We start from the raw sequence: 18,352 nt of genomic DNA on the forward strand, positions 1-18,352 counted from the left end.
AACATGGGAACTTCAGGACTGTTGAGTCTATGCTACTAACCAGAGAAGTCCAAGAAGACTTGAAAGCAGGCACAGCAAGGAAGCCTAGAGCAGGTCTTGAGTACAGAATGAATGCCACTAGAAAAACTGTCTACCAAACATCTCTTCAGTTGCTGGTGAGGTTCCGATGAAAACTTTTTAATTTGGACAAATATGAAATGGTTGTAGAAGATGTTCCCACGAAGGAAAACAAACTGAGGGTTGGGTAGAGCATGACCACATTACTATATCCATTATTCAAAAAGCTATAATTGTTCGGTGTTCTTGTAAGCCTTTTAGACACACAATGAAAAGCCTCCTTGACCACCTCGTTATTATTTTTCTTTTACTAAGTTAATTGAATATGCTACATGAAGTGAATTATGCTGAAGGCAAGTACTGACAACTCCTATTGATGAAGGGCACCCTTGCCAGTGTTCTGACAGACTGTTTCCATTCAAAATATATTTCAATATGATTTAAAATATTTCAAAGTTTTGGGGATCATAAGTCAATTGTTTTATCCTTTATATAAAATGTTAATATAGCTGGCTAAAGCTGAATGGAATAAAAAGGGTTGATGCCTTTGATACATATGAATTTCAAATATTAAACAGTCTTTTTATTTAAAAACCATTTTTACTGCCAGGAGGTGGTGGCGCACGCCTTTAATCCCAGCACTCGGGAGGCAGAGGCAGGCGGATCTCTGTGAGTTCGAGGCCAGCCTGGTCTACAAAGGGAGTTCCAGGACAGGCTCCAAAGTTACAGAGAAACCCTGTCTCAAAAGAACAAAACAAAACAAAACAAAAAACAAAAAAAAAACATTTTTACTGTATATTCTAAGATCTTTTTTCAGGCCTGATGAATCATAAGTATGATAGGAAGTAGGTAGAAGGGGTAAACATGTTTGAGGGGAACACACTTCATGTATTTTGTACTTCTCTACAAACAGTATCCTAGCAAAGATATGTAAAACTAGTTCTACATATAGAGAGAAGATGGACTATACCAATATACATATATACACACGTTATGTAGATATTTTTAATCATCAGCTAAGCTCAGTGAGATGTTATATGTTCTTCATAACATTTTCTGTCTTCTTGGGTAAAGGAATCTTAAATAGAATGAAAATATTTTATATGTTTCTATATTTCCATAAATGCCTGCCTTTTAAATGGGTTGTATATCTACTCAATCCTGTGTCCTTCATGGGTTCGCTATGGGGATTATCATGTATTAATTAAAAAACATTCATTAAAAAGGAATTGGCATGATTTGAATTTTTCCCTGTTAAATACTGTGAGTTACTTACCCCCGTGACAATGTCCCTGGGGGAGACAATCAACCAAAATAACCACAGACCGAGAGCCAAGGATGATGATGTCAGGTTTGAATATTCTTCCAGTTTTCAAACAACACCAAAGTCAAAATCTGACCACAATAAAGTTAAAAAAGATAAAGCGAAAGTTATACACAGCAAATGCCTGGGTTTTTCTTCCTGCTGTGATGTTTACTCACCTGTGAAGTTGAGTCAATACCATTGCTATTCCTAGCTATTGCCTTTCATCCTTTCCTTTATTCTCTTACCGATCACTTATTGACTGCTTACCTAGTGAATAGCGTAATTAGATATGCAAATTATAATAACACAATGACTATTGATGACACTTGTCACCATTTTTTTTTCTCCTTGAGCTGTGCAAACTTGGGGAAGATAAAAATATTTTACTGGAGGAAATTTGACTGGCTTTATTTTTGTGATTTTTTTTCTTTTATGTTTGAGATTATAATATAATTACATCATTTCTCCTCTTGATATTCTCCCTCCAAACTGCTTCATATACCTCTCCTTGTTTCTTTTAAATTCATGACTTCTCATTTGATTGTTGTTGTTAAATGAATATGTATATACACATATATTTTTAATCATAACTTGCTCTTTCTGAATAATACCACTCCCATGCACATTCTTAGGGATGATCATTTGTTATAATGCAATCGATTGGTGTGATCATTCCTGAAAAAGACTATTTCTCCCACTGTAGTTGGTCTTTTTGTTTTTGTTTTTTTTTTCTCTTTGTTCTTTGGGAGCCCACCAACCAGGTCCCAAATAAATACACAGAGACTTATTCTTTCTTATAAAAGTTTGGCCTTAGATTGGCTTGTTTCTAGCCAGCTTTTCTTAAATTAATCCATTTATCTTTTGCTACTGGGCTTTTTTGTCTCTCTTTTTTCTATATATGTTGCTTTCCTTCTTACTTCTTCTAGCTGTGTTGCTAGTTGGATGGCCCCTGGCATACTCCTCTCCTCCTTTTCCCACCCCTTTCTTCTCCTTCTCTTTATTCTCTCTGCCTAGAAGCCTATTCCTCTCCTGCCTACCTGTTGGTCATTCAGCTTGTTATTAGACCAATCAGGTGTTTTAGACAGGCACAATAACATAACTTCACAGAGTTAAACAAATGCAACATAAAAGAATGCAACGTATCTTTGCATCATTAAACAAATATTCCACAGCATAAATGAATGTGACACATCTTAAAATAATATTCCAAAACATTCCTACTCTCAGCAATTCTTTTTCAACATTAAATATTATTTTAATTACAGAATATTTATATGCACACAACTTCTAAAATTCAAGGGGTTATACAACCCAATAAAAAACACCACAAATAGATCATCAGCTGTTATCCAACTTTTATAAGATTTTCATAAATTTAAAGGAGAGTTATTTTTAATAGCCACTTTTAGTCAAAAATACTGCTATAAAATATTACTAATATGATTTCATATCTTTAAATACTCAACAAACATAATTATTAAGATTTTTGAAAGCACAGTCCAGTTTCATCATTATTTGTTTTTGCTTGTATAAATTTTATATAGTTTTCTCCCTGTAAACCACTTGCAATTATAAAGTCTTCCTGCTGCATCTTTGCCCTTATACCATAGGAATATTTTTCTCTCAAGATTCTGGAAGCCATCTCCTAAAAGTCTAAATATTCAGAAAGTTGGAGTACCATACTGTACTTTCCATAGGAGGCCCAAACCACATTTAAATATTATTCTTTATTGATTTTTTAGTGAAAATAGATTTTCATTCTTTATTCGAAATAGATTTTGTCATGCAATATACCCTGAACATGGTTTCTCCTGCTCCTACTCCTACCAGTTCTTCCCTACTTCCCTTCCCACCTGGTTGCACCCCACCCCCACTCTGTCTCTCCTTGTAAAACAAACAGACTTCTAAGTGACAATAATAAAATGAAATGAAATATAAGATAAAACAAAAATAAACATCAGAATAGGACAAAACAAACAAGAGGAAAGAACCCAAGGAAAGGCAGAGGAAAACAGATGCAAATGCACAGATTCGTTCCTCAACATTTCTTAGTTGCCAGTAGTTCTTTATAAAGGTTTAAGACTGTGTAGTTTTTTCTTCTCTCCATTTCAGCATATCTATTCTGTTTGTCACGCTCGGTTCTTGTTTATGCATAGACTGGTTTTCTGAATAAACGTCTTATAATTAAGCACTTCCCTGTACGATTTAGACAGATGAAGGTTGGTAATAAAATAAGGAACAAAGACAAGAAATGCTTTTCCTCATTGTCTCTGCCGAGTCAACAGAGTCTGGGGCTCAGGTGCATTCAAGATTCAACTTCAGTAGAAACCCAGCACCACACAGAATCTGAAGTGCAAGCAATTGTCAAATTCTCAATAAGTAAATAACTCGAATTTAGGCAAGCTACGTGAACAGATAAAATAAGATTGGCAAGTAAGCACTAGCAAGGATGATGTGTAATATTAAACACTAAGGGAATGCATATTAAATTGAGCGATGCACATCACTGTGCCCAAATTAGACTAAGTACAATATAGCCAGCATAATAAACTCCTAAAGTAGCCAATCTGTGCAACTAGAATTGTCCAGCATCGCTGATGAGGTTGCAAATGGAAAGCCACTTGACAACCTGCAAATTAAATATACACTGAACTCTCTAACCAGGCCTTCTGATCACATGCTCGTGAAAGGGTATCCATATTCACAGAAAAACTTGTGAGTAGGCTTATTCATAACTGTGGGAATTTGGAAATAATTCAAATGTCCCTTGGTTAATAGATTAATGAAGTAACTGGTTCTTCAACAATGGAAGTATACCGACCACTGATACAATAAACACGACTGAGTGAAAGCATATTATCCTGGGATAGGCTGAGTTCTGTATAATAAAGTATAGTATGAAATCTGATCAATATATTACAGGGGAAGGTTTGGCTCCACAGAGGCCCCAGGATTGTGATTTCACAGACCTCAGCACGAACACAGATGGAGTCAACAGGTGATGGCATTTCATACAATAGCCACTGATAGTTAGAGTCATCTCTTGGCTTTATTACAGAATTATTAAATAGAATCTATGGCTATACCATCCTGAATGTACCCAGTCTCAACTGATGTCAGAAGAACTATTAAACTGAAATTAGCAAATTCATGTAATTTGTACATTAGGAGCTAAACCCTTATATCTAAAATGGCATTTTCAGCAAAGAGGCATAAAAATACATGAAATGAATTGCTATTAATTTTAGGTGTTTGATTATTTTTTCAAACAAAACACTTCAAAACAGAAAGAAATAATCAACATTATAAAGAAAGAGGAAGGAAAGTGGGATGAGGGAAAGATGGGGGAGGAGGGGAGATACCAAAGCATGCTTGGTCCTTTGCTTAGGGGTAGCATTCTAAATATTATAGGACTCCTAACGCAGGTGGTAAACAACTGTGTTGGAAACCTTTGTGCAAACTTATTGAAAATAGCTTCTCTTGAACAATTTAACTAAGTTACTCCACTTACTGTGCCAGAATCACTCACGAATCCAGCACCCACCTGTTGAGCGCCCATCTTAAAGCAAGATTCTACAAGAGTCTAAAGGCAGTACATATATCATTCTGTATCCTCTGTAGACATTATCTGAATCTAATGAAGAAACATGCACGTAAGTTGTATTATGGTGCATGCGAATTCATGTTCAGAGTATCTAGAACACTGAGAAACAGAGACTAATACTCTATCATCCTTCCTCAGGGTAAAAGAGCATTTTATATCAGAAGCTGTATGAGCTAAACCTGTGGAGAAAGAATGGATATTTAAAAGATGAGGGTAAAGTGAATGACTTTGAAAGCAGTGAAAACAGCTTGTGAATTTTTTTTACTGTCATGAAAAACAGATGGGTGTCCTAAAGCCCCCAGCACTGTAGTGGAGGTAGAATAGTGACTGAGAATCTTTTGTGCAGATTTCCTAGAGTATTTGGGGTTTGAGAACATATGCACAGATGATAACCATTAACAGATTTCTATCAGGATTTTCATATCTACATTTGTCTTAATGAAGCAGGTTCCCATTTTAAGTCATGATAGTGGTCAGAGAATTGGGCTTTTCTGACTTTTGATGGGGTAATCTCAATTCCAGGATGAGGTATAACTGGGGAGATGGAATGGTAACAATTTTCATATGAAGACCTTGCTATCCCTCTATAGATTTTCTGAATATTCATTGCTTCTTAGAGGGATAATTAGTAACTGGAGAGCCTTATTTTCCCCCTGGTGACATAGCCAAGACTTGGGTCTATATCTTTTTCATATATCTTAAAATGAGATGTTCCCAAGACTTGTAAAACAGCTGGCCTCTGAGGAGCAGGCTTTCTCTTCAGTCTCAGTGTGCTTGCTCTCGGATGATGTGCAAAACACCATCGAAAGCAAATTAGGGAAGAAAAGGCTTATTTCATCTTACCTGTTACATCCCATCAGTAAGGAATGAGAGTCAAGAACATGGAACAGAAAACATGGAGAAATGTGGCTCACCTGCTTGTTTTTCAGGCTTCTTCCAGCTACCATTCTTAGAGAGTTCAGGCCCACATGCCTAAGGTTGGAATTGCCCATAGTTGACTGGGCCCTCTCGAACTAATTTGCAATTAAGAAAATGTGACACAGACTCCTCCATAGGCCAGTCCATGGAGGAAATTCTTCAACTGAGGTTTCTAAAGTATAGCAAGTTGACAATAAAGACTAGGCGCCACTTTCACTATGAGAAGACAATTGGAGAAAACTGTTGATGTTGACATCTTGAAATTTTTGTAAAGTGTGAAGTTAAAGGCTTTTCTTTTGGAGTTAAGTGTAGGAAAGTGAGAGAGGAGCAAAATGCTCAGTCAAAATGAAAGGTGTGTGAAAAACTGCAAAAAATCTCCTAACCTGAACACACTGGTTTGAATAAGAAAGTTCTCCATATTCATATGTTCACAAACTTAGTCCCCAATTGGCAGAGTGAGAAGGGTTAGAGGGCTTGACCCTATCAGAGTTGGGGTAGCCTAATTGGAGGGGGTGTATCATTGGCAGTGGTCTTTGAGGTTTCAAAAGCCCATGCCAGGCTGGCTCTCTCTGCCTGCTGGCTGCAAATCAAGATGAAGCTCTTAGCTACTTCTCCAGCATTTTGTATACCTGCCTGCCACCATAGTCCCCACCATGATGATAATAAACTAAACCTCTGAAGCTATATTCAGACCCTAACTAAATGTTTTCTTTTCTAAGTTGCCTTGTCATGCTGTCTATTTATAGCAATAGAACAATAGCTTAGACACCAAGGGACAAGAGGTTGTCACTAGCTCAATAATGGCATAATGGTTATGGGGTAACCAACTATATTCTAATTGGAGATAAAGCCTTCTACACAGGAGAGTTTTCATAACTGGCACTATAAATATGGCTGAAAGTCCATGACTAGAGAGACAATAGGCCCTATGGGGAACCTTGTAGCATGAATAAAAAAAACTCAGAGATAAATATTGGGGTTAAAGTTAGAAATCAGAAAAGCAAAACAGCCAAACCACTACAAAAGTCTTAGCACTACCAAATCTGCGAGACTGCAGACTGAGCCCTGAGTCTCTGTCTCCTCCCATTTTATGTTTTCCTTCAGTGCTGGGGTTAAAGGCATGTGCCTCACTAGTACTGGTGATTAAAAGTGTGAGCTACCACCACCTGTATCTGTTTCTGCATCAATCTTGTGTAGCCCAGAGTGACCTCGAATACACAGAGATTAGCTTTGTCTCTCAAATCCTGGGATTAAAGGTGTATGACACCACTACCTGGCCTTTAGTGGTTTAGTTTTACCCTCTGATCTTCAGGCAAGCTTTATTTATTAAAACATAAATAAAATAACACTATAGAACCTACTGTTGTTAATTTAGTAAATGATCATGCTGTCAAACTGCCTTCTGAATACTCATGTTTACTCCCAGAGTTAATGCTGCTCTAAACCGTGGTCAGAGAACCTTCCTTTTGTAGTGTGAATTGGCTAATGCAGAGACTCAAATCTGGTCAAAATGCCAAGTAAAAGTAACTGTGAGAGCTGTGTAAATTGCCAAAGCTCCTCTGATATGGGTGGGGCTGCTGAAGAAGGAAGTCTTTCTCCTTTGAGGACTTGGCCTCTAGTAAGTTGCCTGTGCCCCAGTGGATGGATGGTCACATATCCATGAACATAAGAGATCATTAATTGGATTTAAAGTGTTATTAATATTTACTTTCAAAAGAAGACATGAAGTTGGAAGGATGACAGGATGAGGAACATGAGGTGGAGGGAGGCAATGAAGAATGAATTTGATCAAAATACATTGTAAAAATGTATGAATTTTTCAAAACAGAAATGCTAAAATTGTACTTTGAAGAAAATCCCTCTACTCTTAGATCTCATAAGTCAACATTATAGCTTTAAGGAAAACTGTATCAAGGGGGCTAGTTAATACCTGATTTTTTTTCAGATTTATTCAGATTCACTAAAGAAATTGTTTTATGCAAGTTTGCCAAGAGATATATTTGTAGCTGCAAATAGACCCATTCTCATTTTTTATTCAAATAAATTTTGTACCCACAGGGACATGTTAAAGACTTGTTGCTTATTTGCCCATTCAAATCATTTACACACAAGATGCAGGTTAGCTTTATCCAAATAGTGTGGATTCTTCTTTAAATAATGCATGTGTTTAGGAGATTAAGGACACATCTGCACTGCTTGGAATAAAGGGGGTGGGTGCCCTCAGGGAAGGAACCCACCCAGCTAAGTTTCCAACTTGTGAAAGAAAAAGGCCTAAACATTTTCTGCTCCTAGTAAGGAACATACAAAAAAAAAATGATACAAAAGGGATTCAACCAAGCCAGGTTCCCTCCCAAGCAGGCAGCCAAACTTGGCACTGTCATCCAAGTGTTTTTGGCTTTGACTTATGTAAAATATATAAGCTAAGGTATCACGTTCCATATTTCATGGTAAAAGAGAGCGATTGAGTCCAGAATGTGTCAGGGGAGTCCCTGAGAGGCCATTGCATGATGCTGTGAGATTGAAACCTGGATTATGTTAGAGACCCCAAGATGCTGGAGATGCCTGCAAGGTGAAACATCTGTCAAGGAAAACTGAACACAGGGAGTAGTCGAAGCCCAGGAGAGGAATGCATCTTGCAAACATCAAAGCTAGAGGAATGGATCCATCTCAGGCCCCTGCTCTCAGGGATGGAGCTACAGGATTTTGTGCTTGCTCTGTTGGGTTTCAGTCATGCTTTGGTCCAGCATTATACTCTGGTTTGTCCAGTTCAATAAGTTAATATATATTCTGTGCCATTGCGTATTTGAAGTATTCAATTTCTTTTTTATATTACAAGGATTAAGATTAAAAGATTGCCTTGAGTCTCACAAGAGACTTGAGTTTTAAACATTGTTGAGACTATTAATGACTGGGTACTTTTGAAGTTGGACTAAATGTTGTTTGCATTGTGATAAGACTGTAAAACTATGGGTAGAGTTAGTAGAACATGGTAGATTGAAGGAGATGCTTTCCATAAATCTCAAGCATTGGAATACTTAATACTCAACTGGTTATAACTCTGTGTAAGTTCTCTTGGTCATGGTGTTTTTATCACAGCATGTAAAGGTAAACAATACAGCTTCCCTCTTCTATTTTTTTAAAGAATTCAAGAAAAAGGATTATTATTAAATTATCTTAAATGTTAGGAGGAATTACAGGCATGAAGTCCTTTAGGGCCCAGCCTTTTGTTATGAATAATATTGTCTTATCATTTTTTTTTAATATTGGTCTGTTCAGATTTTCTATTTCATCATAATTCTGTGATTCTGTCTTGGGAGGTTTTGAATGTCAAAGATTTACTCATTTCTTCCCTAGGCTATCACATTAAATATGTCACTGTCTGTAGTACTCTTTTATGCTATCTAATGTGTTGGTATGTCACTGTCTGTAACACTTTTTTATGCTACCTAATGTGTTGGTATGTTACTATCTGTAGCACTCTTTTACACTATGTTAGGCTTCTAGATTAGCATTGTGCTGCCCCCACTGTCATTTCTGAGTTGATTTGAATCTTCTCTCTGGTTTGTGTGTCTAAGCTTAGTTTCATTGATCAATCCTGCTTTGTGAGGTTATACTCTCATCTTTACAAATAATTTGCTGCTATTTCCTGGCTTCTACTATTAACATATGCCACTCTCATTGAATATTTAGTACTCGTAGCTGTCATATTAGCTCAAGTCCAAGTAAATAATTCTTAAAGCTATTGGTCAGATCACATGGAGGAAAATATGAATGTCAAGGTTTGAGCATATGTCCACTGGACGCACACAGAGCAACATGAAGTCTCTCTGATCATGCTGTGATAAAGAAGAGAGTGGTAAGAACGCTGCTCTTCCTGAAATGCTAGGAACAAGGTCGTTTTACCACCTGGTGTTCCTTTGCTGTCTGATGAGACAGGTTCTGCTTTATCTCCCAGAATTTACGTTTTTACTTTTTCAAGATATTTTTTTTACTAAATCTTGAACATTGTTTTTAACTCATAAACCCAGCCTTATGAGTGAGGTCACTTGTGTTTTACAACAGCATAAGTGACTTCTATGTTATCTTGGGGCCAGGCCAATCCTGACACCCATAGGTCAACCTCCCTAAACCCTCTGAGTCAACAGCACACATTCTTGTGAAGGAAGCCAAATGTACCTTGTAAGAAAATGCATTACAAACATGTTTTAATTGTTCACTTGGGGATGAGTTAATTGTTACCTCAGTACTTTTTTTTTTCAAAATTGTGCTGTGCTTAAATATGACTAAAGTAAAATGATCTGGGCCAGACTCTAGAAGTCCTAAACCAGTCCAGTCACAATAAAATTGGGTTGAACTGAGTTTCATTCTTGTCTCTTCAGGGAATGTTTTTTATTTCCCTGCTTGTGGTAAAGCTTGCAGGAGAATCACTACAATATCTAAGAAAATGAACTCTAAAATGTAATGAAGACAGAAACCTGAACAAAAAAATGATATATTCCAAATGAGGACTGTGAGTTTGGGCATTTTAGGAAAAAAGAAAAGAAAACAAAATAAAATAATAAAGCCAATTATTAATGTGAACAACCAAGGAAAGGGACTGTGCCGTTGTTTTATTTTCTGAGTTTATCAGTGCATTGGCTGGTTTTGTGTGTCAGCTTTATACGATATAGAGTCATCAGAGGAAGGAGCCTCATTTGAGGAAACGCCTTGATGAGATCCAGCTGTAAGGCATTTTCTCATTTAGTGATCAATGTGGGCAGGCCCAGCCCATGGTGGGTGGTGTCATCTCTGTGCTACTGGTCCTTGATTCTAAACAATAATGTTGGCTGAGCAAGTCTGCAGAAGCAAGCCAATAAGAAGTTCCCCTCCATGGCCTCTGCATCAGCTCCTGCCTCCCAGATCCTGCCTTGGCTGAGTTCCTGTCCTGACTTCTTTCAGTGATGAACAGTAATGCAGAAGTGTGAGCCAAATAAACTCATCCCTCCCCAACCTGCTTTTTGGTCGTGGTATTTTGTTGCACCAATAGAAACCCTAACTAACAAGCAATAAGAAAGTCATTGGTGATATTCTTCATTATTTTTTAAAATTTTATGTGCATGTGTGTTTTACCTGTATGTGTATGCCTTTATGCATACAATGCCTATACAGGACAGGAAAAGGTGTCAGATCCCCTGACTGGAGTTATAGATACTTGGGAGCTGCCTTGTGGGTGCTGGTATTGAATACAGTTCCTCTGGGAGAGCAGCCAGTGCTCTTAAAAGCTGAACTCTCTCTCCAGCCCAACAGCTTGTGAGTTTTAATTGCATTAAGTCTATCTTCAATTGCTAAAAATAATTAAAAGCATTTTCTTAAAGGACAGAATTTACATTTGTGTCTCAGAGCCCAGAGAATTTAGCTTTACAGAAGCATTATTAGAATTAATTTTGTTTGAAACTAGCATACATGTTTGTTTTACCTGAAGTTCCTGTAACAGAAAATATTGATATAGCCCAAATAAATCTAGTAAATTTTCTTATTATGTGCATTTTTTATTACAGTCCTCTCTGTAGACACTGGGTGCTTCTAACACGTAAGAACAGAGAATCCTGTTTCATCACTGTAACTCTACAAATGACCCTGTAATTTATTTGAAAACTACAAAACTCAAATAGAGAGTGGCATAAAATGTAAAAAGATAATAATAATCTGAAAGTCAGATTTCTTATTTTCCTTTAAAATGATTAAGCTGTCATTGGGGTAAGTATTTTATATCCTCTTCAATAAATTAAATATTTATTATCTTCATGTACACACCTTTTAAAGTTTAAGCCCTAGAGGCACAAATGATTGGTTACTGGATTTTACAAATTAAACGGGAAGACAAGGATGTAGAGCACCTATGCACTGGCAACAGGAGGACAAAGATGCAGAACAAGGATGTAGAATACCTATGCACTGGCAACAGGAGGACAAGGATGCAGAACAAGGATGTAGAATACCTATGCACTGGCAGTCGGATGGCTGCAATCCAATGGTGAAAGCCAGTGTAGTCCAATTCTAATTGGTTCCAGCCAGTCCCACAGATCACATCACAGGCATCTTTAATAATTTAGGATATAAAAAATCTATGCAGCATTTCTCAAGCTTTCAAAGTTTGTTGGGTCTGGGGTTTTGCATAGGGAAGGCTAACGAATGATACGGAACAAAAAGAATAAACTAAGAATGGTGACGCCATCTGGAGATTTTGCACTAGAGAAAGATGTCTGTAACTTTAGTGACACATTACTTGTCAGACTGTGGATCTCCACATAAAATATTTTTAGAACAAATTTCCTTTGTAATATTTAACATATATTGCCTAACACCGACTGTGCCGCATGCACCAAAAGCGAGTTTGGAAGATAGCCAAGTCATTGGTCTGTAAATGTTGAGAAGCTAGTGGTGACCTGAGTGTGAACATAGGATTGTCTCGGCTATTCTTCATACGTGGATTATGAGGACAAAATGAAATAAATACCACAAAATGTCTCAGGCTGCTGCCTTTGTATAGCCCATTAATAAAGTCAGTTAGGTATGCTGTATGTATTCAGATTGCTGAGGTTATTGGCACCAAAAGGCACTAGATGGTCAGTGATAATTAAACATCTAGAATGACAGAACATAAAGTGTATAAAAAGCACCATTTGAAACACTTGCCATATTTCAGGCACGGTCTGTATGTGTGAAAAATATCATATTTTCTTAAGAAGAGGAATTAGACATCAGAAAGAGTTACAGACTCAAAGAAACTCTCAGGATGTATGTTTATGGAGATATTAAAAAGTGTTCTTATCTTTAAAAGAAGCATTTCAAACACTTGAAAAGTATACAAGATAAAATTTTAATTATGTGAGCTATGACAAACAAGATAGTAAAGATTGTTTTTTTAAAGTTTCTTCTGCATTTTATCAACTAAGCGACTTTAGAGACAATTGAAAAATCAAATATCACCTACTTTCATTGTTTCAGGGATTAAGAAAACTGAAGGTACTTCTCTTTCTTAATTAAGGATATAAAAAGTTTCTATTAAAGTTTCTTTTTAACCTGACCAATTAGATGGGAAGGCAGTGGCTACTATGTTAAAATTAATGCACAAAAGTGTACTTTTGTCTTAACAATTACAATCTAGTAAAGTAAAATTGTAATTTAGCAAAAGAGATGGAAACCAGATAATGCCTTGCATAGCAGAACAAAAAGTATAAATCTTATACTTCTTTTTAAATTTATTTATTTATTTAATATCCTGGCTGCAGTTTTCCTTCCTTCTTATCCTCTGAATCCTTCCCTCCTACCCCTTCTGTTCCCACCTTCAACCTACTCATGAAATCTCTTCAATTTCCCCTTCTGAGGGAGACCTGGGAGATCCCCACGAACCCTTCCAGTTACCCAACTCCTCTGAGACTGATTGTGTCATGATTATCCTTTACTTTGCAGCTAATATCCACTTATGAGTGAGTAAACACCATGTCTGTCTTCTGGGTTACCTAACTCAGGATGATTTTTTATCTTCTAGTTTCATCCATTTGCCTGCAAATTTTCCGGTGTCCTTGTTTTTAGCAGCTGAATAATATTAAATTTTCGACATGTACTACAGTTTCTTTATCCATTCCTTGTTTGGGGGACATCTAGGTTGTTTCTAGATTCTGGCTATTACAAATAAGGCTGCTATGAACATAAGTGAGCAAGTGTCCTTGTGGTATGATGGAGCACCCCTTTGGGTATATGAACAAGAGCAGTATAGCTGACTCTTGTGATAGGTTGTTTGCCAGTTTTCTCAGAAACTGCCACACTGACTTGCAAAGTGGCTGTACAAGTTTGTACTCCCACCACCAATGGGGTTTTCCCCTTGCTCCACATCCTATCTAGCATGAGCTATGGCTTGTATTTTTGATAGAAGGCATTCTGACAGGTGTAAGAAGGAATCTCAGAGTACTTTTGATTTGCATTTCCCTGGTGGTTAAGGATGTTAAATAATTTTTTTTTTTTTGGTTTTTCGAGACAGGGTTTCTCTGTAGCTTTGGTGCCTGTCCTGGAACTAGCTCTTGTAGACCAGGCTGGCCTCGAACTCCCAGAGATCTGCCTGCCTCTGCCTCCCGAGTGCTGGGATTAAAGGCATGCGCCACCACCGCCTGGCTAAACAATTCTTTAAGTGTATCTCAGCCATTCAAGATCTTCTGCTGAGAATTCTGTTTAGATCTGCACTCCATCTTCTAATTGGATTATTTGGTTTGTTGATATCTAGTTTCTTGAATTCTTTATGTATTTTGGAAATCAGCCCCTGTCAGATAAGGGGTTGGTAAATAGCTTCTTCCATTCTGTACACTGCTGTTTTGTTCAAATAATGGTGTTCTTTGCCTGACAGAAAGTTTCAGTTTCATGAGGTACCATTTTAATTGTTGATCTTAGTGCCTGTGCTATCGGTGTTCTATTCAGGAAGTTTTCTCTTGTGTAAATGTGTTTGAGACTATTTACCACATTCTCCTCTATCAGGTTCAGTGTATTTGGATTTATGTTGAGACCTTTGATCCACTTGGACTTGAGTTTTTTGCAGGGTGATAGGTATGGCTCTATTTGCATTCTCCTATATGCCAGCATCCTTAGACCAGCACCAATTGTTGAAGATTATTTCTTTTTTCCTTTGTATAATTTTGGCCTCTTTGTCAAAACTCGGGTGTCCATAGGTGTGTAGTTTTATGGCTGTGTCTTCCATTTGACTCTATTGACCAATCCATCTGCTGTTGATGCCAACGCCATGTTATTTTTATTACTATAATTCTTACTATATAAGCTTGAAGTCAGTGATGGTAATAACTCTAGAAGTTTTTCCATTGTACAGGACTCTTTAAGCTATCCATATTTTCTTTATCCATTATTCTTAATTACCGATTATTTTTATTACTGTTATTTTATTGTTGTTGTTGTTGTTAGTGTTTGTACGTGTGTGTGTGCATGTGTCTGTGTGTTTTCCTTCTTTGGGTTTTGCTGGTGTGAGATTATCTATTGCCTAAGTTTTTGTGGGTATAGTTATTTTTTGGGTTGGAGTTTTCCTTCTAATACCTTCTGTAGGGCAGAGTTTGTAGATAGATATTGTTTAAATTTGCCTTTGTCATGAAATATCTTGTTTTCTCCATCTAAAGTGATTGAGAGTTTTTCTGGGTATAGTAGTTTGCAGTGGTATGTATAGTCTCTTAGAGCCTGCAAGATATAAGTTCAAGTTCTTCTGAATTTTAGGGTCTCTGTTGATAAGTTAGGTGTGCCTTTATAATTTACTTGGCCTTTATTTTTTTTTAAAGAGAGATATGATTTTTCTGTGTAACCACCTTAACTATCCTGGAACTCACTTTGTAGGCCAGGCTGGCCTCTAACTCAGGGAGATCCACCTGTCTCTGTCTTCCACATGCTGAGATTAAAGGCATGTACTACTACCACCTGACCTCTTGCTGCTTTTAATACTTTTTCTTTGTTCTGTATGTTTGTTCCAGGACAGTCAAGGTGGTTACACAGAAAAAAAAAAAAGCCATATTATCGCCGGACCAGGCCCTGCAGGAGTGGCCATCATGGGTGTTGACAACCGCCACAACAAGGACCGAAAGGTTCGGCGCAAGGAGCCCAAGAGCCAGGACATCTAGCTGTGGCTGCTGGTCAAGCTGTACAGGTTTCTGGCCAGGCGAACCACTCCACCTTCAATCAGGTTGTGCTGAAAAGGTTATTCATAAGTCGCACCAACCGGCCACCTCTGTCCCTGTCCCGGATGATCCGAAAGATGAAGCTTCCTGGCCGAGAAAACAAGATGGCTGTGGTTGTGGGGACGGTCACAGATGACATGAGGATTCTCAATGTGCCCAAACTGAAGGTGTGTGCACTGCGGGTGAGCAGCCGGGCCCGAAGTCGCATCCTCAAGGCTGGGGGTAAGATCCTCACCTTTGACCAGCTGGCCTTGGAGTCTCCCAAGGGCCATGGCACTGTGCTCCTGTCTGGACATCGGAAGGACTGAGAGGTGTACCTGCATTTTGGCAAGGCCCCAGGAACCCCACACAGCCGTACCAAACCTATGTCCGCTCCAAGGGCCAGAAGTTTGAACGTGCCAGAGGCAGAAGGGCCAGCCGTGGCTACAAAAACTAACCCTGGATCTTACTGTTATTAAAAGGCTTTGGATGTTGATCATTAGATCTTACTAAATACCATATACCAAAGTTAAACCAGGACCAGGTAAACAATCTAAATAGACCTGTTAGTCGCGAAGAATTAGACGCGGTTACCAAAAACCTCCCTACCAAGAAAAGCCCAGGACCAGATGGTTTCAATGCGGAATTCTACCAGAACTTCCAAGACCTAATACCTATACTCCTTAATGTATTTCACAATATAGAAACAGAAGAGGCATTGCCAAATTCCTTTTATGAAGCTACAGTTACTCTGATACCAAAACCGCACAAAGACTCAACCAAGAAAGAGAATTATAGGCCAATCTCACTCATGAACATCGACACAAAAATCCTCAACAAAATACTGGCAAACCGAATCCAAGAACACATTAGAAAAATTATCCATTATGATCAAGTAGACTTCATCCCAGAGATGCAGGGCTGGTTGAACATATGAAAATCTATCAATGTAATCCATTATATAAATAAACTGAAAGAAAAAAAACCATATGATCATTTCATTAGATGCTGAAAAAGCATTTGACAAAATTCAACACCCCTTTATGATAAAAGTATTGGAGAGATTAGGAATACAAGGGTCATACCTAAATATAATAAAAGCTATATACAGCAAGCCGACAGCTAACATCAAATTAAACGGAGAGAAACTCAAAGCCATCCCACTAAACTCAGGAACACGACAAGACTGTCCACTCTCACCATACCTCTTCAATATAGTGCTTGAAGTTCTAGCAATAGCAATAAGACAACATAATGGGATCAAGGGAATTCGAATTGGAAAGGAAGAAGTTAAACTTTCGTTATTTGAAGATGATATGATAGTGTACATAAGCGACCCCCAAAACTCCACCAAAGAACTTTTACAGCTGATAAACAGCTTTAGTAATGTGGCAGGATACAAGATCAACTCCAAAAAATCAGTCGCCCTCTTATACACAAAGGATATGGAAGCAGAGAGGGAAATCAGAGAAGCTTCACCTTTCACGATAGCCACAAATAGCATAAAATATCTTGGAGTAACTTTAACCAAGGAAGTGAAAGATCTATTTGACAAGAAATTTAAGGCATTGAAGAAAGAAATTGAGGAGGATACCAGAAAATGGAAGGACCTCCCCTGCTCTTGGATTGGGAGGATCAACATAGTAAAAATGGCAATTCTACCAAAGGCAATTTATAGATTCAATGCAATCCCCATCAAGGTCCCATCAAAATTCTTCACAGATCTTGAGAGGAAAATAATCAACTATATATGGAAAAACAAAAAACCCAGGATAGCCAAAACAATCCTATACAATAAAGGATCTTCTGGAGGCATTACCATCCCTGACTTCAAACTCTATTACAGAGCTACAGTGATGAAAACAGTGTGGTACTGGCATAAAAACAGAGAAGTCGACCAATGGAATCGTATAGAAGACCCGAATTTTAACCCACAAACCTATGAACACCTCATTTTCGATAAAGGAGCTAAAAGTATACAATGGAAGAAAGAAAGCATCTTCAACAAATGGTGCTGGCATAACTGGATGTCAACCTGTAGGAGAATGAAAATAGACCCATATCTATCACCATGCACAAAACTCAAGTCCAAATGGATTAAAGACCTCAATATCAGTCAGAACACATTGAACCTGATAGAAGAGAAAGTGGGAAGTACCCTACAACAGATGGGCACAGGAGATCGCTTCCCATGTATAACCCCAGCAGCACAGACATTAAGGGCAACATTGAATAAATGGGACCTACTAAAACTGAGAAGCTTCTGTAAAGCAAAGGACACTGTCACTAAGACAAAAAGGCAACCTACTGACTGGGAGAAGATCTTCACCAACCCCGCAACAGACAAAGGTCTGATCTCCAAAATATATAGAGAACTCAGGAAACTAGACTTTAAAATGCTAATTAACCCAATTAAAAAATGGGGCACTGAACTGAACAGAGAATTCTCAACAGAAGAAGTTCAAATGACCAAAAGACACTTAAGGTCATGCTCAACCTCCTTAGCGATCAGGGAAATGCAAATCAAAACGACTTTGAGATATCATCTTACACCTGTCAGAATGGCTAAAATAAAAAACTCCAATGATAGCCTTTGCTGGAGAGGCTGTGGAGGAAGGGGTACCCTCATCCATTGCTGGTGGGAATGCAATCTTGTGCAACCACTTTGGAAATCAGTGTTTCGGTTTCTCAGGAAATTCGGGATCAACCTACCCCTGGACCCAGCAATACCACTCCTGGGAATATACCCAAGAGATGCCCTATCATATGACAAGAGCATTTGTT

The 18,352-nt window shown here is 37.9% G+C and overlaps 1 pseudogene; it reads left to right on the forward strand.

Annotated features, from left to right (window-relative positions):
- The first annotated feature begins 15,460 nt into the window (after positions 1–15,460).
- Positions 15,461–16,025, forward strand: LOC121443648 (annotated as a pseudogene).
- Positions 16,026–18,352: the final 2,327 nt, after the last annotated feature.

The sequence above is a fragment of the Microtus oregoni genome, unplaced genomic scaffold, assembly GCF_018167655.1.
Source record: "Microtus oregoni isolate MIOR12 unplaced genomic scaffold, Mior012 000110F_ref0000174, whole genome shotgun sequence".
Taxonomy (NCBI): domain Eukaryota; kingdom Metazoa; phylum Chordata; class Mammalia; order Rodentia; family Cricetidae; genus Microtus; species Microtus oregoni.